Raw genomic sequence first — 26,055 nt, 5'->3', positions numbered from 1 at the left:
GTGCAGATTTCTGGTGCTTGGTAGAGAAATACCACTTCTACAAGTTGGCATTTCTGTGTGCTATGTGTCTGCCTGCCTGATGTGAATTGCATGTCTGGCTTGTGAGTGACAGGAGCTGAGAGGTGTGCGTGGCTCCCGGAGGGGCAGGGTGAGTCAGCTAGGCTGAATGGGACACCTGGGCTAAGAGTAGTGGGAGGGGTAATCCCCTGACTCTGAATAGGACTGTGCCCAGGCTGTACAATGCTGGCTCTGCCCCCTGTGGTGTGTCTGATCACCTAGCTATCACCTGACAAAGGGGAAGAGGAGCTTTAAAAACAAAGTGCCCAAAATCCCCCCTGTACCAGTTTCATCTGGTTCCCCCATGCCCTGTACTCAAGACAAAGAGATTACCTGGTATAAATGTAGGGGCTGTGACACCATGTCCTGTTCTGGTGTGCTGTCCTGACTTGCTGAGGGGATTGCTGCTGCTAGGGTCCAGGAGGAACTGCAATGGGGGCTTGCCTCCCTGCTGGAGAGTCCTGTGTGCTGGCCTCCCTGTGCCCAGCTATGCCCCATGGACCTAGGACTTTGCTTTGGACTGTGTGCGCCTAGCGCCTTGTGAGCGCTCTGATTTTGCATTCTAGAAAGGAGCGTTGTGTGGGTCTACAGCCCTGCACTGCGTGGAGAGAGAGGAGAGCCCCTCCGTAGGGATTCTCCTGAGCTGCTGGGTGACGGCAGGATCCCACCCTGCATTTTGTGCTTGCTTGCGGGTGCCCACCCCGCTTATGTGCTCATTTTGAGCAGCGGGTGCCCACCTCGCATTTTTGCCGACCGAGGCGGGTGGCCACCCTGTGTTTGGGGTTTTAGGTGGTTGCCCACCCCGCTTGATGCCTCAACAGGAAGCATGAGCCCACCCCGCATGCAGGCGCATTCTCAACTGAAGGTGGGAGACCAACCCGCACTTCTAATTTGCCCCGAAGAAACCACTTCTGCGGTGGAGCCACAGAGAGATGAGCGCCAGAAAAAGGAAGCCAGGCAACTGGGTGCCTGGAGGTGGGTGGGGTTCCCGTGGTGAAGAGGGAGCCCCGCCAAGCCAGCCGGAAGTGTTGCAGCTATCAAGGGGGTGAGCAGGAGTTGTCTTTGGCGTGTTACTCCCTTGCCCTGCCTTGAGTGGTGGTTTCTGCCTGGCTTAAGCGCAAGCTTTGGCCAACCAGAAATCCCATTTCTAACATGAGGGCATTAATGTCAACAAATGTCTGCTCCCTGAATACCATTGTGGAACTATAGAACTGAGAATTTTGCAAGACATTAGTATTCCATTTGCAAACATGGAAGATCAAAACTATATTGATGCTTCAACATAATGGCAACAGTATCATCTAAATCAATATTTTAATGGAGACATACAATCTACCCAAAAATGCAACCATAGAACTGTTTGATATTGAGGAACTTTCCAGTGCAGATCATGCACCAGTATCGAGGAACGTTCACCTGCAGATCATTCACCAGTTTATAAAACAAAATCCGAAACTGACAGCATCTTGAAAGTGGTCTTGCACTCAGAAATGTAAAATATGTCAATATTCTACTGACACAAAAAAACTAATGAGAAGATAACCATAATTGTGTCATTGGAGACAAAGATTGATACATTTACTTTTATTAATTACATCAACCTATTGTAAACCTGCCGACCATAACTGAGCAACAAAATCAGTGCGTACTGGATTCCTCCTTAAATGGACGAATTGGGATAGCAAAAAAACACCATCTGCTAAATGTGTCAAACAAACCAAGATACATTCTGCCATGTTTTCCTGGGCTCCTTTCTAATATCAAAGAGGTGCCTAAGTATTTCAAATAAAGTTAGCAGAACAACAGCAACAGACATAAGCCTTTTATCGTAAAAACCTTTGTAATGACAATAGACACCTAAACACACTACCCAAGTTTAAAAACACAATTAATTCTACATGCCTTATTGGTGGGTAAGGATATAATTCTAGGAATTATGGAATCAATAGGAAAACACCAATTGACTCCTAGACATGGCTAAATTGACCCAAATATCTATGTGTAATTTAATGGATAAATGAAACATTTGCTTAGGGATTTGGGAAGACTAAATCAGCCTAAATGCCCATGAGCTATATAACACTTTGACAATAACCTTTTGGTACTCACTATAACAAATTTTGCTTTCTGTTCATACCCATTACTTAAGTGTAAAGATCTAAACTACCCACATTGCTTTTATTGTTCAAACATGATACTATGACTTATAAAATATTAAGAAGATAAAAAATGATGCTAAGTGTATGTTCTTACAATGTTAATATACCTGTCTATCTTTGAATATATCCCTTTGCAAAGTATTAACAATAACAATGGATTACAAAACAGGATAATTTTGTGAAGTGTTTTGTAATACATGCCTTTAAGTTATACCAGAAAATATCCCCCTCAATAGACATATACATAGTCCACAAGGTCTGCTTAAGTTTGCATCCATAGATGATGGCATAAATCAGGCTACCCTAAGAACTTTTAATAATAAAGTATGAAAAAACGTTATGCAACTTTTCTGTAAAAAAAACAAACATATTTTGTTTCAGCAAAGAGATTAATACATGGCTCTATGTTTTCAAAGTACTTCACAGAATAGCTGAGATACATCAAACAACTACTGGGGAATACTCTCACTTATGAAAACAGAAACAAAAAATAAGATAAGATAGACTAAGAAAACAGAAAATATGATAAGAGTGGATAGGATGAGTGAACACAAAATAAGATAGGATAGGATAAGATAACATAAGATAAGATAGGATAAGAATATAGAGACTCATTATTAAAGGTCTGTAAGACCACTGCATTTTTTGATCCAGCAAAGGGAATTTTAAATCATTAACAATAATAAAAAATTATATTCGAGGATACCAAGCAAAAATTAAATAGTTGCACATCTAATACAGCATATATTTTAGGTTTAAAAGGGTTGTGTATAGGGAAGAACAAAGGAACAATCAACTTTAAAATCCCTTCAAATAAAAAAAATCTCAGAAATAACAAAAGCACTCATACAAGAGGACCATAAAGAAAATATTGTTGGAAATCATTTCAATATATTTGATTATGTACTACGCGGCCAAAAATGTCCTGAATAGCCATTATCTCAGTAGTTCATGCATGTGTGTTCAATAGTATCATTCGGGGGATCTTATTTCACCAAAAGATCCCACATTTCATTCCTGGGTACAAAATTACAACTAAAGCTAGCATTGGATGTAACACAGACTAATTTGTAATATGAATACTCTATGTTATAGTATGTTAATGAGTCTTGATATAGCACATCAGCAACACTGACTTCTTAATGCTTATTTGTAAGACGAATATGTCGGTGTTATCCATGAGTATATGTCTGTGTGGCTCATAAATACTTTGAACCACCAAAAAGAGGAGTGTTCATACATTGTCTTACTAAAAGTCACAAATTAGCCAAAAAGACTGCAATCTAGAAAATTCCACTGCAAAACCTAGTACTGTGCTCTTTAGAACACAGTAGTCTACACATTGCCCAACAGTTCAAATACCAAGAAGGCAACCTATAAGTGTTTACTATAAAATAATTATTACATTGTTGTCCATTCACATAAATCCTGCAATGCTAGAGGTAGCCTCTTGATTCACACATCAGCATAAATTCAGGAAACATCAGGTTCTTTTTGCAGAATACAAGAATTGGTCTTCAGCAGGGCCGGACTGGCTACCGGGCAGTTGTATGTGCTGCCGTGCTGGGGGCTAATTTCGTTGATGGGGACCTGCGTGTGCAAAACGAAATTCGTTTTGCTTTTTTATTTCAAATTGCACGCAGGTCCCCATCAACAAAATAAGCCCCCACCACAGAGAAATTAGCCCCTAGCTCGGCAGCACACACAACTGCCCGGTAGCCAGTCCGGCCCTGGTCTTCAGGATACCCCATCAGGAGCATGCTACTTCCCTGCTCAGCCTCTGGTCTCAAATGGTGTAACTGTCAGACTAACAGTCCAGGTAGCATAGCAACATGCTCATCGGGGTGGAGGTACGTACATAACAAGCAAAGCAAGACACGACAAAAATACCTTCCTATCCTAAACTCTTAAATAATTAGGGGCAGATTTACAATAACTGGTGCATCCCTGCAGATCAGCTGGGATGCACCAGTTATTTTGTGTGGCGTTAGGAACACCTTGCGTCACCATGGATGCACCGCATTTACAATGCAACACCCCATGGCGAAAGCAGAGACAGATGCGTGACACAACTGTCAGTATATAGATGACGCAGTGCTGGAGTCGTCTCGCAAGACTACAGCACTGCTCAGGGGCATCCTATACTTGCAAAGCTGCGTCACTCCTTCCGCCTGCTACAAGCAGGCGTAAGGTTGTGACACAGCATGGACGTAAAAGTGACTCCGTGAAATCTTGTACATTTCACTGCGTCACTTTTATGGGGCTTCCTGTGACGGAACGCCCACCCTGCATACATTATACCTGACGCAAGTATAATGTAGCGCAGGGCTTTACAACGTGATGCATCTCACTAGATGCGTCACGTTGTAAATCTGTTGCATAGTGGCGCACTGTTTAGGCTGCTGCTGCCCCTTAGAATTGGGATTTTAATTTGAACACCTTCAGTCCTTTGACAGAGTGGGGAGTCAGTGGCAAATAAATAGATTGAGAACCCTGATTATACAATTGCATCTCCATATCTCACCCTGGTTAACAATATTTTCAAATGCTACCCACAAATTACTAGTCTGAAAAATAAAGGTGCTTCTTTCATCCATTACACTCCACTGTTAGAGCCAAGAGAACCAGGTAGTGTATTTAATACGCTCCTAATGTGGGTTGCAGTTAGGCCTCAGTCTTTTTGCCATGACAAGCCATAATGCATGATACAGGATGCACCATGTGGCGAGAGACTGAAAATATCACAAATATGGGCATGGCAACCTTCTCCTCATTATTAATTTTGGTATATCAAATTGGGTAACACCTACCTTAAACACCACTGTGCCAAACCTGGATGTTATTTATCAAGGGTCGCAACCCACTTGATACACACCCATTTTTCTTGAAGTTCATTTGTTTTTACATGCTATGATGTTGTAGCATCATTTTTAACTGTCTATGGGATGTGTTGGATTTGGCAGTTTTTGAAGGGTCATCCCTGAACTTTTTGCCTTCCTCCTGTATTGTTTCTGACCTGTTTTTGTTGGTTTTAATGCTTTGGGCACTTTGCCACTGCTGATCAGTGTGAAAGTGCAAGTGCTCCCTGTGTAAAGTGTAATGGTAATTGGGTGTCCATGATTGGTAAGTTTGCCTTACTAGTAAAGTCCCTATTAAAGTGTACTATGTGTGCCAGGGCTGGTAATGCAAATTCTACTAGTGGGCCTGCTGCACTAATTGTGCCACCCACACAAGTAGCCCTAAAGAGAGATCTCAGGCCTGCCACTGCAGTGCCTGCACGCAGTTTGTTAAACTGCCTTGTTGTCCTGACAAGTGCACCCACTTGCCAGGCCTTACCCATCCCTTTTTATGCAACTTCAGACACCCCTTTGGTAGGCCCACTGTACCACCTTGGGCAGGGTGCATTGTATGTGAAAGGTAGGACATGTACTAAGGTGTGTACCATGTCCTGACAGTGAGCAACTGCCAAATTCATTTTTCACTGTTGCAAGGCCATCTTGCCCATAGGATAGAATGTGGTAGGCTGTTTAATATGCTTCCAGCCTATCTTCCAATAGGCTTAAGTTGGAGAGGTGAAGTTTAGTGTGTCTGATCTCTCAATTGAATAACACATCTTTTTGTGAAGGTAGTTTTTGAATTGTGTGTTTAGAAACCATGCTTTTAGAAGGGGCTGGTTTCTTTGTGCTAACAATTCTGTGTGTCTCTGCCTGGTTGTTGATTGACTGTCTCGATTTGAATGTGATAGGATCTAGGAAATGTCTTGACCCAGGGGAGGAGGTGAGACAGCAACGGGTTGACCTGCATCTGGAGTGTAGGGGGGAGGAGTAGCCACTGGAGGTGAAGATGCCTGGGCTGCTGCCATAAAACAATGGCTCCATCTCCTGCTGAGTGATTGAGGATCCATACCCCCAGTATCAAAGGAAGAAGGTGTCACTGGCAGAGAGACATCCAGAACTGGTTTGGACAGGGGTCAGTGCCCCCTGATCACAAATACTTCAAAGACATTGAGGGGTATAACTAGGGGAGCTGAAGCCTCTGAACTTTGGAGAATGGCTTGATCAAGTGTGAACAAGAGTGGAGCTACTTCGTGGTCAAGAGGACCTTTTCCAAGGAAGGAACAACTGAACAGACTGAAGGAGAGGACTGACCTTTACTGTGTGTTCTGGGGCTGGCCTGCAGTTTGCTGATCTAACTAAGGAGAGGCTTAGGGACTTTGCTGTGTGCTTTTTTCCCCTGCCTGAAAGGACTTTGCTGTGTGCTGTTTCCTGAAGTAACTTGTCCCCAAATTCCCGAGGCGAGCTGTCTCCCTGTTGTGGAAACTCAGGGACATAAAAGTTTCCAAGTGGGTCTCAGCAACGCTGTGTGTATGTGCTTTTTTCAGCCTGAGACCTTCGTAAGAACTGCCCCGTGAAGGTGGTCACCCGGAGTTCAAGGGAGTCTCAGCGACGCTTTGTGCGTGTGCTTCATGCAGACTGATTAAGAAAAAGTGGGGGACCCAATAAACCCTTGTAGGCTTGGGCAATAAAATCAATCAAAATAAGAGTGTCTACAAGGGATTTCACTTGTTTTCACAGTAATGTTAATTCAAAATTATTTTTGAGTCAGTTACATGAAATCAGACTCCTAGGTGTCCCGCTAAGACAACCAAGCTAAATATAGTTAACGAAGCACCAAAGAAAAGCAAAGCACACAAGAGGTTCTAGTTATAGAAAATGAATTTATCTGATTTTAGCATGTTTTAAAATTGAGAAGGGTACAATTGAACAAAGTGAATATCAGCAAGAAAGTTATGACAAAGATGCACAAATCAATTTGAACACACAGTACATAACCTACGTCAGCTCCTAAAAGTGACAAAGCAAATATTATCCAAAAATCAATAACTATTGCTTCAGAAAGACAATTTTTCTTGGAGTTGGCGGGACTGTCGACGTTTCGGTCTTTGTGGCATCAGTCCATTAGACCATGCTCAGGACAAATGACTTTATGCAGGATATACAACCTTCTATGGTGATCACCAGGAGACTAAAGTTGACCTGGAGTCACATTGGCAGTGGAAGATAGCGTATAAATCACTGGCAGTAGCAAACAGCGTGAGAATCACTGGTTGTAGCGGACAACATAAATGTCAGAATGGTGAAGCCAGCAATGGGTCTTCCTATATTATTCTGGGGTGGAAAGAACTTTGAGTTAACAACCGATGTACGGCTGATGGAGGTTTTTCCAAACAAAAGGGCACAATTGACTCATGAGTAGTCCCACGCGACGAAAAATCGTCCGTGTTGCATCAAAGCATGCAGTGAGCGTGCGTATGTCGCTGCCTGGGGCGGGATGCAGGCTACGAGAGTAATGCTCTCGGCCTTTCCCATCTTTGCAGCGCGAGCCTCCGCTCAAGTCTGTATCGCAGCCCGTACTTGCCGAGGAGTGGCAGTACCGGGACCGGAGTATGGAGCTGCACTTTGTTTTCCATCATAACAGTGTTCGGGGCATATAGTGGCAGTAGCTGACCGCGAGTCAGTAAGAATGGCATAGAGACCGTCCAGAGCACCGCAATCGGTGCCAGAGTACATTATTTTGGCATTACGAACTACCTGATTGTTGCATTATGAATTGAATTATTTTTGCATTACGAACTGCATGATTGTTGCATTGAGAATTGCATTATTTCTGCATTACGAACCGCCGGACTGTTGCATTACGAACTGCATTATTTTTACATTACGAAGTGCCTGATTCTTGCATTACAAACTGCATAGCATTGCATTAGGACTGCATTGGATCACTGAGAATTGCTCATTATTACTGCAAGAACCTACAAGGGCTTGCTGGCCTAATAACCGGCAAGGTGAAATATTACAAATACGCATATGTTCGATATATATCATGTGGTCTCATCGTATATCTTTATTTTATAAACATATAATAGTTTTTTTTATGAAACTCGTGTGGAGTCCATTTGTGGTATTATCACTGGGTTACTGAGGTGTGGTTGCAAATACTTTACACATTTGGAGATAAGCCTGGCTGCTCCTGCCAAGCTACCGAGGGGGTGAGCAGGGCGATCTGAGAAGGTGTCCTTCCTTTCCCTGATTTAGAAGCAAGGGTCCCTATTTGGACTAAGGTACCTACCTCAGCCCCAGTTCTAACAGGATGCTAATAGTGCAGTGTGTAATTACCACATTCTTGCAATCACATTCCAAATTTTACTGGTAACACACTTACTTGAATGTATTTATGCAGGTATGGTGCAAGGCAGCTCTGAATTGATAGAAGAACATCTCTATATGTTTTGTTTTTCTTTTCTGGTGGTAATCATTATATATGCACCAAATTTCAAATCAATGTAGCACTGTTAGTAATCCAATTATATTAACAACAATCTTCTTCTAATCAATCACAGCCTTTTTCCAACTAAGCTACTCATTTGAATGCTACTCATAGACCTCTTTCTCTCACCAAATTACCCAATGTTTCTATCTTTTGCATTTAGCTTCACTCAAAGTCAAAGCAAACTCTTAGAAATCAGAATTGCCTCTAACTCTTGTCTACAACCTTTGCCTATTAAATGTTCTCATAATATTTCCATACACTTCCATGTTGTAATAAAAATAGATTTTAGTTGGGCAGGATCTGACTTCTTACCAAGCAGTAGGTTCAAAGTGCTGTCAGGTCCAATACACAAGTTCAATAAATAACCTTGGCTTAACCCTTGGTATCTATGGCACAGAGCTGGATGGCTTACCTTAAGGAAAGTTTGTAAAGCATTTAGCAGTATCAAAACAATGAAGGAGCCAAAACACAACGCAATCAAAATCTCACAACCAATTTAATACAAAAAAGGGCACACAAATGATCAAATGCAATGAAGGGAGCTAGAGAGATGAATATTTGAGGTGTTAGGACAAAAAGTGCAAAATAAAAAGAAAAGCACTAAGCAATAGTGCCTGCTCATGGTCTACAGGGAGCCAGGTATTTATTTATTTATTTATTTAAAGAGTTCTATATAGCGCTGGCTAGACCCGAAGGTATCAGAGCGCTTTACATAAGGTTCCACATGTGCAGATTTTGTCATGCATAAATATATTCTTGCACCTAGATTTTTTCTATTCCCCATTTCTGAGTGTAGGTTCACACCTAAGTGTATACCTATAGGCCTCCATTCCCCGTAGTCTGGGGATCAAGCTATTTAAGACGCCAGATGGAATTTGGGAAGTTGCTACATTCACTTGTAGGTAGGGATCCTCACCCCAACGGCGAAGATCTCCCTATAATAAAACTGATGAGAAAAATAATAAACTTTATAAATTCTTAAAATCAAATCAAATATATTTTATTGTAAAATTAAAATGTAAATTAAATCAAAATAATGATAATTAACATATAACTAATACAATAAAATGATACAGTTCATTAACTCAACTCAGCAAGCTAAATGTTCTCTAAGTAATTTCATGATGAAACTATATTAATTTCTCAAAATTTAGAAATCCTATACTCACTTAAATTTAAGTATTTAACAAATATTTATTCAATTTAAGAAAGGTACATTTTTAAATAATTTGATATAATTACAAATTTTTCTTAAACCTTTCAAAGTTTTTTTAATCAATTACATGTTTTAAATGAGTAAATATTCAAATGTATATGTGATATAATTTTTCAACACTAAAACAATTATTTTTATATATTTATTTTAAAAGTCAAACTAATGTAACTAATTATTTCAACCTTATTTCCTATGGGTTATTTTAAGCCCTTTCCTTCATTATTTTCTGTAGGAGTATGCTGCAGTACCTGACAAGCCATGTGTGGTGCTAGACTTATTCCAAGACTATCTGAGGTACATTTACATTTGTTTTGTGGAGTTTTGGGCTCTAGTAACATTTGTTTGTGAATAGCAATGGCCTTACTCTTTCGTGGATTTATTTTTATTATCATGTCCCCCCTACACACCTGTGTACCGCGCCCTAAACCCTGCTGTTCTGTATTAAATATTCCCCATTTACCATCCACCCCGCCCGGTCCGTCCTACATTTACTACTAAGGGGCCGATTACAATCTCGTTAGGAAACCCTTCCGACCAAATTGGTTTCGGAATTAATCGTGTGCTGCGGGTCCGACCGACCGATTACGATGCTTTACAAAATTGCTTGGTCCGATTCCCCTTGACTTCAATGGGAGCCTGTGTTCCAAACAAGAACACATGCTCCTATTGACAAAAGGGGTTGGTGGGGAAAACCTTGTAAACTGTGGGGGCACCCCATGGTACTTGCCACACTGCGCTTGCATGCATGGGAAAAGGGACCCCATGCGTACCCCCATTGGCCCGATTTGGAGGGCCCTGCATGAAGGGGGCCTGCTACGGGGCCATAAAGTCAGATAATGCAGCCAATCCGCCTCGGAACAACCGATTTGGAAAGGCTGTCCGAATCTGACATCCTCATCGCTCAGTTGGAAATGAGGTCCGTAGACCGACATGATTTGTTTCTGACCGACTCAGTTTCTATCAATGCCTTTCGGAACCGAGTCAGACAGTCAGACGCTTTCCAGCCATTGCAATCAATCATTGGTATAAGTGTCTGAGTCGGCCAGAAAGCCAGGTTCCGAATCAGATTCAGACTAATCAGATGACATCGTAATTGACCCCTAAGTAGTAAACCTACATGTGTGGAGTTCTTCCCACTGAAAAAGGATAGGCAGTTGTAGATGGTGATTGCCACACTTAAGTTTTGAATAACATTTTGTAGTAAGTAGTACTACTATAGTACTTCTAAGATTCTACAAAATGCAGTTTATGAATCAGGCCCATGTGTCAGAACAATGAACTCCCCAGGCAACAATAAGTCAAACTCCACACAACCTGACCACCATCAGAATATTCAAGGCATATTTTCAAACCTCTCACTGTTGATGATGGCGTGACCATCTTAGTATCTCTCAAAGTACCATCATCGGAAAATGGGCTGCATTTAAAAAAAAATTAAACATTTCTGTCGCATTTCTTAAGGGCAGGCAGTGGTCCCTGGGACCACTGCCTGCTCTTAAAAAATATTTTCTCATACATTCACAAAATTGGTGGTAAACTGCGAGAATTTTGTGACCGCAAATTCGGTCGCAAAACAATGGTGATTCACTATTGCTGGTTCCTTTTAAATGGGTTCCTGTGAGCTCTCTGGATCTCAGGTTCAAGATTAATGTCAGGCCTTTCCTTGAAAACAGTGTTCCTCCAAGAATGATTTACGATCCTATCTAAATCCTGCATCAGACCTAGGTTTTTTTTTGGTCAGCAAGCTTATTTCGCTTGCATTGTACTGTATTTCTTACTTGACCAAACAACCTCTTGCTCCATTCCTTTTGCCTGAGCAGCCACCTCATCCAGTTTCTGGAAAAAAGCTAGTAAGGAAGCCTGGATCTCAGCTTGGTTAGCCCCGGAAACCTCACACCTACTCTTGATCTTTGCCTTGATTCACATTAGAATAACTGCCAGAGCCTCCTCTGCTTGTACCCCTAACATCTCAGCCCCATCAGGTCCACTATGGGTCACCCAAAGGCCAACACTCTCTTGCTGGACTCCCTGGAATGGCCCACACACCTAGTCAGACCTCTCTGGGTACATGAAGACCTCAAACCTATTCTTGGTGCAAATCTGTGGGACCTGCTGGATAGGACAAGGCGTACCTTAGCTGATTGCTGCACTAGGTGCATCCGTGCTGTTTGCACTGGTCACACCAGAAAAAAATGTGGGGAGATTCCAAGCACTGATTCCTTGTTCCTGTGCTTCCCCGGAAGTGCACACTCAGCATTTGGTGAAAAGCAGATGTAGCCCTGAACTTAAAGGAGTTCAGGGTCAGGGCCACTTTTATCTGCGTGACAGGTACCTTCCTTCCCCTAGCCCCCAAGATCTTGTTTGTCAGTCTTGCAGTCTTTGAAGTCTTAAGGTTTGCCCCCCTAACAATACTGCATTGATACTTTACAATACCATCGAGGAGAAATCTACTTCAGGATCTACCCCGGAAATAATGGAGGTGTGGGTGTGAAACACATACCTTGATGTTCTGGCCAGGCTGTGCCCTTTCTTATCCATCGATTTGAGGTACTGGTTCCTCTCAATTTCAGCCAATGCCTCTTCCTTCCTTCGCCTTTGCTGCCCCTATTAGCAGTGCAATTGCTGACAGAGTAATCTTCCTCAAGCATTTCACTGCCACCCAACTTCCAGGCCAAGCACGCTCCTCAGGTTTTGTGCTTACTCTTCCTCTCAGGACCCAGGTAATGGCCATCCTGCTGCACTGGAGCTCCCATGCAGCTTCCCTTCTCGTGCGGAAACACTGCACCAGTTGCCGGAATGAGTGGATGAAGCACCTCTAACATGAGGTAAAATAAAGAATCTGCCTGGCCCTTTAATGGCCCTTTTATCAGGTGATTTTAGTGAGGCAGGGGGAGGTCATTGCAGCAATAGAAAAACCTCCCTCCCCCAGAAGCCTGCAGCCGCCTAGTGTACGGCCGCCATGTTCCCCCTCCTTAACTGATAATATAGAGTCTGCCTTCCTGGGATACATTTAAAGCTTTCATATGTGGAGTTTTGTGAAGTCCAGCACATGCAAAGAATAAAACAGAGAAGGTTGAGTGTACAGCCTTGAACCAGGAAATATAGGTACTGGAGGCATATATACAGAGGTTGGAAGACAAGCAGCAACATTTTTAAATCAAGCTGGATGAGACGTGTAGGGAACAGTGGCACCCCTAGTCTCTGAATCTTTTTGAATATGGGAGAGGTCAGAGAGGTCTAGAAAACCATATCAAGGAGCTTGGGGCATCTCTAAAAAGGCTGGGGAAATCCACTATATACGGAGGAGATCTACCCTGACCTTGATAAGTTTGGTGAATGGTTGCAGGATATGGACCTGCCCAGGCTCACGGAGATGTGTTTAGAATTCCCTTGAGGCCCATATCACAGAGGCTGAAATCTGGGAGCACCTGAAATATGTTAAGAACAGGAAGACAGCAGGCCCAGATGCCCTAAGAGCTTTATAAGCGATTGAAGGAAGTGTTTGCACCAGTTTGGGGGAAATTGTTTAATTCCATATATTTTAAGAATGCCCAGATCCCAAAGTCATGGAGGGAAGTCACAATAGTGTCGATATAGAAAACCGCCAAAGGTCCTAAAAAGGCAGATTTATACTGTACAATCTCTCTACTAAACACCGATTATAAGGTATGCTCTAGTACTGGCAGATAGATTGGCCAATCTAGCATCTCAATTAATCAACCATTATAATAAGGGTTCATCCCAAAGCACCAGATCCACAAGCTCACTCAGTAGCCAACTGACTGTTTTAGGCACTGCTAACTCTATTCTATTGGCAGTCGCTACAATAGATGATGACAAGGTTTTTGACCGAGTTTGCTGGGAGGTCTTGGCAGTACTGGGCTTCAGCTCGTGGTTTTTTTCAACCCTCCAGAGATAATATGAAAACCCATCTGTGCTAATTCTGTTCAATGTAGCTCTAACTAAGAGTTTCAGGATCACAAGGGGCATGACGCAAGGGGTGCGTGCCCCCTTTCTTCCCTACTGTTCGCCATTTACATTGAACCATTCGGGCAGGTACTCAGAAGAGACCAGTAAGTAATCCCTTTTTCTTTGCAGCAATTTAGGAATATGATTACACTTATGCTGATGTTAATATATACATCTGCCCCGGTCCAGACCATCACTAGCATAGAAAAGCTAGTGGAGGATTGGTGCGTTGTCAGGGTATTCTGTGAATGTCTACAAATTTTGTGTTGGAATATTGTCAATTGGGAAGGGGAGTTGAAAAATGAGATTAAATATTTGGGCATCTCTATAGCTCTAAACCCCAGAGTTCAACCTGAGCTGAGATTTTAGTAGAAATGATTAGGGGGTTGGGACCCACAGGTTTCCTATTCAAGTTTGGGGCCCAAAAATTTTGTTTTTTAAGTTCAATTTAAAGTTTTAAAGCTCTCACTTAGCCTGTGGTACAGAGTCAGGAAGATCCTGGGTATCAGCCACTATTCTGATTTTTCACCAGTTTGGGATTCCCAGGGCACCACAGACTGTTTGTTGGATGGGCTGAATTATCCATGGAAGAAGGCTGAGAATACCACCTGGGAGAACTGTTTACAGAACAGAAGCTATTACTGTGGGAGCTTAAGGTGAAGCTGGGGATTCCCTATCTCGAAATAAATACTTGCAGCTTTCCTCTTGGTATGCAAGTGCCAAGCAGGAGATCATTGGGGCATGGGAAGCAGAGTCACTCATGCAAGAAGTGCAGCTTATCAACACTATTGTATATTGTATTAGAAGCTCCTAGATGCCAATGATAGAGCTCTGGTGGAACTATATGTGATTTGGGAGTGGACAATCCCAGAGGCTGTTTCCCCATCTGTGGCAAGTATCTTTAAAATTACTGTACTATACAGTTAAGTCTGCTAATTTCAAAAGGAACCATTATTTCATCCTCAATAGAATATTTTGGACTCCCCAAAGGTTCGTAGAGAACCCGACCCCTAGATGTAGAGAATGTGGCCACCTCTAAGCAAACAACGAGATGTTTGCTAACTGCCCATTGATCAGCTGGTATTGGGATATCCTGTGAAACATCATTAAGGAAATTCTGGGGTTTAAAATCAAGTTGAACCCTGTATTTGTGCTGTTGGGAGTGGACTCTACATCACTTAGATTCTTGCAGAGAACCCAAAGGTGTTTGCTGATTTATCTTGTGCTTCTGGCCAGAAAGGAGAAATGCAAACATTGGTTAGACCAGTCACCTCCTTCCCCGGAGGATTGGCTTCAGGCTTTACATCAGACTTGCAGGTTGGATTTAGGGAGCACCTCAAGCAGGGCAGAGGTTATATGGGACAATTTCCTGAGGTGGAGTAATGGGGCGTTGGTCCCGGAAAGTTGAATAGTCCTATGATTTTACCTCAGCACAAAAGTGATATGGGTGTTTTAATCGTTTAAACCGCAAGTGCATCAGATGTGAGGATGGTCTCCTCCAACATCACTAGAGATGGCAGCAGCTGTGCTGGTATGAGGACTCAAAAAAATGACTTACCTCCCCTCCAAGCAATATAACTTTGGGGAGGTGGAATAGTCTGAATTGTCACACTTCTAAGAGTGTGATGGTTAGTAGTCATGTTGTTACTATCATTGGCAGCATGGCAGGGGCAATGTGTGGTGCAAGCAGCAGTAGCCTCCTGACACGAACCCTGGCACTTATTATTTTACAAATTAATCACTCAAGTGATAGCAGCCACAAAAGGGAGACTATCTATCTTTGACCCATCCCTTTTTCATTGTACAGTCTATGTACAATTGTGAAACAACAATTTCTGTGTCTCCTCTTTTTGTCTCTAGAGGGTGTAAATTTTAATTGGGGAGGGGCACAGTGGCATAATATGGGCATCAGAGAACAGAATTGTATAATGATTGCTGACTGTGATGGCGTGTGGTGTAGGTAGGAGAATAGATTTCTAGCAGGAAATAGGCAGGAAGAGTTGGAGGGAAATCGACTGCTGATGAGAAGTGGGACAGGGAGGAGAGAAAGAAGTACTTTGAGGTGCTTGGTAACAACTAAAATATGAGTAAGACAAAGGGCAGTGTGGGTCACATAACATAGGGAAGAAGTGGAAAGAAGGGCAGTGGGTGGGAAGGGAAGGAGAAGGAGAAGTAGAAGGACAAATGGCTGAAGAAAGGAAAGGAATGGGAAGATGCAGGGAGAATGAGTTGGGCAAACATGGACACAAATACAGAAAAAGAAATCAGGTAATCAAGTTAATGGCTTAAAGGGGTCCACAGGATCAGTAAGATTAGAGTTGGAATGTAAGCAGAAAAAAATACTGAACCATTGAACCATTCCGAAATAGCAGCATTAAATGTGATGGCCGCCTAAAACCCACCAGATATTCATCATAGTCAACAGACTGAATGTTATGAATACTAGAGGCTGACTTCAGACTAGATGTAGACCCATAGAACAATCAATAATCAATCAATTTTAAGTGTATCAGTTCAAAAATGCAAACCATGAAAATAAATATCATAAAACAATTTCATAATCATGGTCGTATGACATTTCTGATACAAAGATGTTCAACATTATTTGAAAAGTGTATTCTAGCAAATTAAAATGCAGATTCACTAGTGGCATCAGATTAAAATGCATCACTTCATCAGTAATTGACCTTGAACGTAATTGCACATTTCATCTGGAATCTCTTCTGTCTTACTCTTATCAAGCCAAAACTGTCCCCAACATAAAATATCAAAGTGAGGGTAATAATAAGAGGAGTCATAAAAGAGCTGATCAACGTAACTTCAGTTGCTTTTCCTTTAAAAGAGGAAAAATACACATTTTCTTGTCAGAGGAAAAGTCATGCACACAAATCTAAACTGCATGTTAATCTTATCAGACACTTGTCATATGAGTTGATAACTCAAGTCAACTAAGACACCATTCGAGCAACCCAATGTGAAAGGGAAATAAGGGCTAGTTGTACTACTTGTTATTTACAAAATACTGGTTGAAATTTGTGACCAGTATTTTTGCAATAGAGCCGTTTTCCTTATAGGAAACGGACAGTGTTAAAAAATAAAGGTTTACTTTTTTTCTTGTTTTTTTAAGAGTTGGATGTCGTTCTGTGGAACACTGCCTATTCCCCTATAATTCACAAAGGTGAAGAATCCTAAAGGTAATCATTCCCTTTTGTGAACAGATTACCACCGTAGCTGGGGGTCTGTACAATTTGAATGTTTTGCTACTAGATTTTGGTTGTAAAACTTTAATACATAATGTTATGTCAGGTGTCGATCCCTCCATTGTGATCCCCGGGGAAGGGGTGTTCTCTTTTGTTTGACCTGTTAGACATGCTATGGGTGGTTTGGCCCGTGACGTCACGGGAAGGGAAAATAGAGAATGCTGGGACCGGAGGAGAGGGTTCTTCGGCAATATCCAGCACAGTAATGTGTATGCCTGATCTTTTCACCACAACAAATTGGCGACAAGTGGGTTTTCACTCACCCACGCACATGTTCCTGCCCCAGCACTGTTTTTGCCGCATCTCAGCTGGTATCCAGGAGTGTCTGCGGCTTTGTTTGCTGCCGGCCAAGCAACCTGCATCCATACACGAACTAGGGCAGAGCATCACCTGCAGCCCGTGTCAGAGCCTGCTCTTGTGTCGGAGAATTCACCAAGCATTGTATTGTTCACCCATTAATAGGGAACGCAAGCTGGGTTTAGACTGTTGTGAGACAGGTTAGTTTTACCCTACTGATGATGTGCTGTTGCAAATAGTAATCCTGTTCAGCTAGAGAGGAACCGCAGGTTCAGACATTTGGTGTATGTGCTTTGCTGAGGAGCCAATGGAGAGAAGCTACCATCTGTGGGATTATGACTGAACGCCTCCAAGTCAGAATCCCCCTAAACCATAATGATAAGGCAGTGCCATGGATCCTTGGCTTGCATGCAATAGCTGTCCTTTTGGTCCGATGTATAGAGCCGCTCGCTTGGAGACCAGAGCACAGACGGGAGGGGGACGCCTCTCCAACAACCTGAGTTCAGCGCATGTTCGTGGGGCACTCAGTGTTAAATCATTCATAGACAACCTGATTCTGGGTCAGGGTTGCGTAAGCAGCAGAGTAACTACCTCACTGTGATCTATTGAAAGTCATCCTCTGAGCCAAGCTTTTATCTCAGTCTGTGGGCAACCACGGAACATTCTCCACCACAACCAGAGGTGGGTCCCTCTGCTGCCGCGTCGTGGAAGGGATGCAGAGGGGGGAACATGGGCCTGCGGGAGCCCGCCTCCACAATGTGCCGGTTGAAACAGGGACCTCAAATTCCCAACCTGCATCACCTGGTGCAGGGATGGGGGCCGCGATACCTCGTGGGTCAGCAGGGTGCCCAGATGGCTGGGGAGAGATCATCCCCCCACTGCTGCCACACAAGTGGCACAGAGGCGAGCAGCTCCTGGGAAGAGGCCCTACCGAGCTCCGCCTCGGCACTCTTGCTGTTGACGGTCTGACGTGCAACTGGGTCCAGTCGTCCCGGGCCATCTGGTTGCTGAGTCATCCCGGGCCATCTGGTCACCTGACTGAGCAACCAGATGGCCCGGTGGGCTGGGTGACCTGAGTGGGTGACCTGATGGCCAACCGCGTTAGCTCCAACTTTTGTCCTTTCCCGGGGTTCTGTAAGCCTCTATTATAGTCAAGGAAAATGGGTTCCCCAGACAGGCCTGCAGGAAAGGATTTGGTCCGGGCTTGAGCCTTCTTCTTCTTGGTAACTTGGGATCCAGTAGGGTGGGAGGTCAGCACTCTGAGGCCATGGTATGTGGTGACAGCAAGTGCCCTGGGCAAGGTGGCTGCAGGCCCAGAGAGGACTCATTTGCTCCCGTACTGGGTTGGGGATAAAGAGAGGAGACCGGCCCTGCATGAAGGCTCAGCCCCACGGGGTGCTGAGCTTGAACAGGAGCCCTGGAGGGCTCCGAGAAGCCCTCAGCAGATGCCTGGGCTCAGCCTTGAATGGCAATGACTGTCGATGTCTGCAGGGCCAGGGAGCAAGCAAGCCTGGGTCTGGGAGCCCACCAGGGACCTGGGTTCCCTTCTCCGGCCCATGACATGGTAACGGGGATGCATGCCCCTGCTTGACTGGGCCATAGGGTGGGCGCCCAGATCCGCGGCTTCATCCTCTAGCCTGCCGTGTGGCAAAGGGCTCACGGTGGGGGTCCTGCCGGCCATTGAGGCTTTCCCTGCTTGGCTGGATTCAGAAGCATGGGATGGAGCCCCTCATCCAAGCCAACTTGTGCCCAAGCACCCAGGATAACCTTGAAGTCTCTACTCATAGTACCCCTTGCTGAATTCAGAATTTTGTCTATTTTTCAGAGACCGCAAACCCTTCATTGATGCCATTTGCAGGGGGGGTACAGGCACTTTCTTCTCCATTACTTATTTATTGATTTCCTCTGGGGAATTCAGAAACCCTGGGCACCTATGGAATCCCCAGGATGTTGGGAAAAAAGGATGCAAATTTGGCATGGATGCATATATGGACAAAAAGTTACTGAGGTCTAAGCGCGAACTACCCCAAATAGCCAAAAAAGGGCATGGTACAGGGCGGGGAAAAAACCTGGCAGTGAAGGGGTTAATTTGTTGCAATGAGCGAGGCACATTCTTTCTTTACCCTGTCCAGAAATACCATGTCTTGCATAGCAGAATCGGGCTGGGAATTATGCATAAGGAGAACTCTAAAAAGAGCAGACAACACAATTCATCAAAGGAGGAGCCGATGTGACGGAGATTTAACACTTTACTCAACAGCTGGTAATCAGCTGTTCCCCCCTCTAAATAGGATGGAAGAACTATTAGTTTGGTGAGACTTGAATTCAAATGAGTTAAATTGGTTCTCTGAACCCATTATACTTTACATGATCCTTTTATGTCAGTCTGTTTAAAAAAAAATATAGGTAGTATAATAGATTCCAACCAGGAATTAGAAATTGCTTTGTGACTTGCCTTAAGTAAAGTAAAGTTAAGTAATAAAGTAGTAAAGTTACGTAATAAAGGTGCCCCAATGGTCAGAATACATTTATAAGTTTGTTTGCCAGGATTGTATATATTGCTTCAATTACTTAATCAAGAAAGAATATGAATTGTTGTGTCTTGCGAAGTGACTTACTCTCTGGCGTTTCCTCCAATCATTAAGCCCCGAAACATTGATGGAACAAATCTTAATATGTGCCATGATCTAAAATAAGTCTTTTCCGAAAATCTGGAAAACTAAGTCTTAACGCCTTAGCAAAAATTACTAATACTCTCTTACTGGTGCGAAAACTAGTCAAATATCGATACATCTCATTTTCAATTTTTCCCCTCCCTCCTTCCCCATCATTCTCCCTCCCACCCTCCCCCCAAATCTCCCCCAGTCACACCCACTACCACCCACCACCCACATACCCACTCAGTTAAGGCGCTCAGACCTGGTCTGTGCACGTGATGAAGAGACGATTGGAGTGATGGAGAGAAAAACATTTTTTTTAAACAATACATTTAGAAATCCTACCCTGAATTATAAACACCTGTTGCTCAAAGGATTATGCGCCTAAGGAAAGAGATCCCGGGCAGCCAAACCACAGTTTATATGATATGATACCTAGTCAAGTTGTCATGGGAGATATCAAGAGAGATAATATAATAACTAACTCTGTTGTCCTGTTAGTCCACAGTCTATTCAGATGTTATGACTATCCGGATAGTTTAACTTTATAGACGTCATGCTGCTGTCCCTTGAGAATCCAAATATTCCTTCGCCTTCACCTCGGACACAAAATACAGTGTTCTGCCAGCATTTATTATTTTTAATTGCGCTGGATTGATCAGATATGCCTGCATGTTTTTGGCCTGGAAGGGAGAAATCAGCTGCCTCAATCTCCACCTTCTCTCGACAGTTATATGGCAGAAGTCTGGCCTGACAAAAAATGAAATTTCTCCAACTGTTTTCCTCGCGTCTGGCCTAGCTTTTTCCGAGATTGCTTGCCTTAACAGAAAATTGCCCAGATATATTAATATTGCTCTGGGCTTGTCCGTTTCCTTTGCATGGCGCTTTGGTTTAAACGGAGTGCGATGCACATGCTGTATTTCCTCAGCCCAGTTCCAGCCAGGGAGGTCCACAAAGGCTTTCTCGAAAAGTTTAATGATGAAGGCTCTTATGTCCAGCCCTTCCACCCCCTCCTGTACCCCTAAAACCCGAAGATTATTCCGCCTTTGCCGGTTCTCCAAATCTTCCAGCTTCCATTGTATATCTGTTATCTGGGCACTTTGGGCATCTACTTTAGTAATGGCTGCTGTTGATTCCGCCTCCGTCGAGACCACTCTTTCCTCTAGATCTGTGACTCGGTCTCCAAGGTTAACACACACTTTGGACAGCTTTCTTATTGCCCCTTGCATTTTTCTAACCGCCGCTTGTGCCTTACGGCTGTCCTGACGGGTCTCCTCTCTATGAGCCAGGATCTCCTTATGTATCACCTCTAAGAGCGACATCTGTGCTGACTCTCCGAGTGGACTACCCAGTAATTGAGAATGGGAGTCCGAGGAATGGTCCCAGCTAAGCTCTTGAGACTTAACCCCAGCAGGAGGCCTGGCTGAGAATATAGGGGGATCAGATGCAATTTCCGGATCACTTTCGGTATCCAGGTTACTTCCTCCCTGTACTGAGCTATCATCCTCTGACCATTCACCGCCTTCTGAGACAGAGAAGAAGCATTCGCTAGGGGAGTTGTCTTTATCCTTATCCTTATCTTTATCACTTGTTTTCTCCAGACCAGGATGCCCCCCTGAGTTCACAATTTTTGCAATAGTGTCCGCAGCATACACTTGGGCCATTGTATCTTTCTGTTCCAGTGCCTCATCCAGATTACCAGCAGCACCCCCTGTTCCTCCATAGACCCCTTCGTTGAGTCTTTATCCTTGTTGTTAAAAAGTGGCCCATTAATAATCTCTTTAGACCCCACAGAGACTAAAGGCTTTGCACTTATTTCAGAGGAAAGAGGGGGTACGACCCCCCCCCCCCGTCCTCCGCAATTCCTTTCACAAGCTCATGCTCTTGTTCTTTGTCAACAACTATCGGACTGTAAGTCACTTCGCAAGACACAACAATTTGGACATCCTTTGCTTGCAAGAGACGCACTTGCCCTGGGCTAAAAGGAATCTTCTATATATCCGGGGTTATGAGTTGTTGGTTTCCTCTTCACAAACCTCGACAGCTAGAGGTGTCGCCATTTTAGCCAAACAAAATCTAGGTGGGGCGAAGAGAGCAAAGGCAGACAGCTCAGGAAGATGGGCAATAGTAGAGCTGGCTCTGGGGTATACGTTGTGTACAGTTTATGGCTCAAACTTTGATGAGCCTGATGTCTTTGACATTCTGGAAGAAGAATTGGTAAACTGGCCAACTCCTGTTGTATTCTGCGGGGATATGAATATCTCGCTGGAATGGAATAAGGCTGCTAGGTATATAGGATCTAAGCCAAAAGTACATAGAGCACTTACCTCTCTGTTAAGATCACACGGACTAGAGGATGTATGGAATGTGAAACATCCCACGGATTCGGGCTTCACCTATTTCTCCTTCCCGCACCAAAAATACTCTAAATTGGATTATTTCTTTCTCTCCTCAGATAAGATGGGCAAAGCGAATTTAACAAAAATGCCCAAATATATCTCTGATCATAATCCGCTGGTCCTAACAGTTGTGATAGAAAATGTAGGAAGACGACAAACGAGCTGGTCTTTCGAAAGAAAGCTTCTTGCGGATGAGAGGTTTGTGAGTCACATAAGGCAATGGACAAAAGAATTTTATAAAATAAATAGGTATAGTGCCTCCCGTAACACAGTATGGGATACATTTAAGGCTGCTATTAGGGGGGAGACAATTAGTTATTCGGCCAGATTGAGGAAGGAGGATAGGGAGAGAGTCGAAACTCTGATCAGAAATTTGGGTATAGCAGAAATACAGCATATCAAAGATATAGGTCAGCGGACCAATGGGCAAGCAAGCTTAAACAGAATCAATATTATTAAAGCGGATCTTCAGGGGTTTGTTACACAAAAGGAATCTAGAGAATATCAGTCTTCGAGAGCCAGTCGCTACGAAACAGGAGAACAAGCAGGAAGAGTGTTAGCACTGCGGATTAGGCAGGAGAGATCCAAAAATACTATCCAATGTCTACAGGTAATGGGGATTGACTACACAGAACCCGGGGAGATCCTGGAAGTTTTTCAGGCCTTCTATCAGAAGTTATACGATCAAGAGGGAGATGGGATGGCACCGAATCAAAACTTAAAAGATGAAGGCCCTAAATTAGATGAAAATAGCAGGGAGATATTGGAGTCTGACCTGACTTTGATGGAGGTTAAAACTGCACTACAGGAACTGGCAGCTGGTAAAGCTGCAGGACCTGATAGTATCCCACTAGAGTTATATAAGTGTTTAGAGGAAGAAATCGCACCAATATTGCTAGATTTATTTAAAGGGGTAGTGTGCTCAGGGTTAATCCCAGAAACATGGAAAGAGACAAATATTGTAGTCTTTCATAAGAAAGGAAAACCTAAAGATAATCCAGGTTCCTATCGCCCGATCTCCCTCATCAATTCAGATACGAAACTATATTCTAAGATATGGGCGTTAAGGCTGGGAAGGATCATTGGTCAGTTGGTCTCCCCTTGGCAGCATGGGTTCGTGCCAGGCCGTGACACCACAGATCATATAAGACGAGCCATAGCTCTGTTCGATGCCTGTGCTGCCAGGGGCGAGGATATGGCCATGATCCTTCTAGATGCTGAGAAAGCATTTGATAGGGTGGCATGGGAGTGTTTGTGGGGGATTTTGGTCGGTAGGGGGTTTGGTAACAAGAGCTTGAAGGCTATTAAGGCTATGTATAGAGATCCGGTCGCAAGGGTCATGGTCATGGGACAAAGCTCTGACAAAATAATAATCAAAAGAGGTACCCGACAGGGCTGTCCATGTTCTCCGATACTATTTTCACTGTACATAGATCCCCTGATCCAAAAAATATTGATGTCCGAGCAGATCATCCCGGTTAAACTCAGTAGCTATACAACCAAAATCTTGGCTTACGCCGACGATTTGGCAATTATTACAATTGCTCCACAACAAGCATTGGCTGAGATTAGTCAACTGGCAAAGGATTTTGGGGTACAGTCAGGATACCGATTAAATGAAGAAAAAACACAGATCATTTGTACAAATAACATTGTTAAACTGGATCATAGATATGTGGACTCAGCTGTATATCTAGGGGTAAGAATAAATGCGAATGTCAACAAGATCATTTCGGACAATTACTATCCACTGCTAGAGTCAATTGAGAGGGAGCTAAGGAGGATTGACGTGTTACATTTGTCACTGATAGGCAGGGTTAATGTTGTAAAAATGACTATGTTCCCTAAGTTGCTCTACCTCTTTCGATCTATACCATTGCTGTTGGAGGAGGGGACAATTAGGAAGATCGAAGGAACATTTATCCGATTTGTCTGGCAGTATGGGAAAGTTAGAAGGTCACTGGCACACCTGTCTTTACCACTCATGAGAGGTGGCCTAGCTATGCCCAACATAAGGCTATATCATTGGTCGTGTTTGCTAGTTCAAATGAATATATTGTTTAAATTGGATGATGGAACAGCTGAATTTCCACCTGATATTCGATCAATCCCCACTATTTACGAGCTTTTAGTTGGTAGAAAGGCAGTAGGATTGCTGATGCGAGAGGTTGAAAGGAGATTTTATAAAAGATCCAGATACAAGATCTTGATGGCTGTATGGGGAACCTGGAAATCTGTGGGGAAACATCTAAAGATTCCAAAAATTCATGCCAATATTGATATATGGAAATCTAACATTTTTGTGCACCTAGGCTATAATATTAATAGTCGATTTTGGAGGGAGAAGGGAATTAAGTGTCTGGGGGATGTTGTATCAGGAGACGAGATTACTGATTTTAACACATTGCAACAAAAATTCGGGCTCCCATCTAACCATTGGTTACTTTATGCACAGATGGCTCAAACAATTAGATCACTCAGGCCCAGGTTATCTCCTCAGGTTTGCCATACATTAATTGAATATCTGAAAAATGGAGGTAAGAAAATCAGAATCTGTTATGGCAATCTTTTGCAGGAGTTGGACGATGACATGGATAAGGGTGAAACCACCTTAGCTCTTAAACTAGGAGACCCGGATGTAGATCTGGATCTCGCCATAGTATTAAATAAAAAGATTTTTCGCTCCACAAATCTAAGGGCGCAACACTATAAGACCCTTTTTAACTTATATTTCACTCCATCAAAGCTGTTCGAGTGGGGAGTGAGAGATAATGATAGATGCCCTAGGTGTAACATGGGACCGGCAGATTTACTCCACATGTTTTATAATTGTCCGAGCCTGACACCAATTATTAAAGAGATACAGCTATTTTTAGAGGGGCTGCTAGAACAAAACATCGTTTTATCCCCAACAATGGTTTTAGTGGGCTTGGATGGGAAAATGGAGACAGATGGTGGTGCGGAAGCCCTAGTCTTCATCTCTGTCGCTATATTTCGCCTCTTAGTTTCAGCGGGTTGGATAGATCCCTATCCTCCTACCTTCCAACAATGGCTCTCAAGATTTTTAGGTATGCATAATATTGAAGAAAGCCTTTACGAGCTTAAGGGGAGGAAAAAATGTGAATTCGGCAAGAAAATGTGGGCTCCAGTTAGAAAATGCAGGGAATCTAGACATTGATTAAATGAAAATAATAATTTATAAGACTGTCTGGTTCACATGAAGACTGTGTTTCTTTTAAATCCTGTTTTATCCCCTCCTGCTGTTGTAAATACCAGGATCTTCATACTCTTCAAAATATCTATTTTTATTGTATAATCACTGTTTAATGAATTACTATGTGTAATAATGTCAGCAATGTAACTGTTTTAAATATTTGATACATCTCAAATAAAAAAAAAAGAAAAAAAAAAAAGAAAGAATATGAAAGAGTTTTTAAACTGACAACGTGCCCACTCTGGTTATTTTGAGAACTGTGAGAGTTAAAAAGTAATACGTTTTTTAAGGGCATTTTACAGAATTTTCCAGAAGGTAGTCGGAGACTTGGAAGCACATGCCTCAGCCAATTCTCCTCCACCCCAGGTTAAAATTTAGCACACTATTTCTAGCCCTCACATCACACATTTTGAGCACTGTGTTGTCACAGGGATACTTCCTCAGAGTCACAGGCATTTAAGCATAGACAGCATTTTGGGGTCACCAGGAATTGCAGC

This window comes from Lissotriton helveticus, chromosome 1_1, assembly GCF_964261635.1.
Source record: "Lissotriton helveticus chromosome 1_1, aLisHel1.1, whole genome shotgun sequence".
Lineage (NCBI taxonomy): Eukaryota > Metazoa > Chordata > Amphibia > Caudata > Salamandridae > Lissotriton > Lissotriton helveticus.
This window is presented reverse-complemented; position numbering follows the sequence as displayed.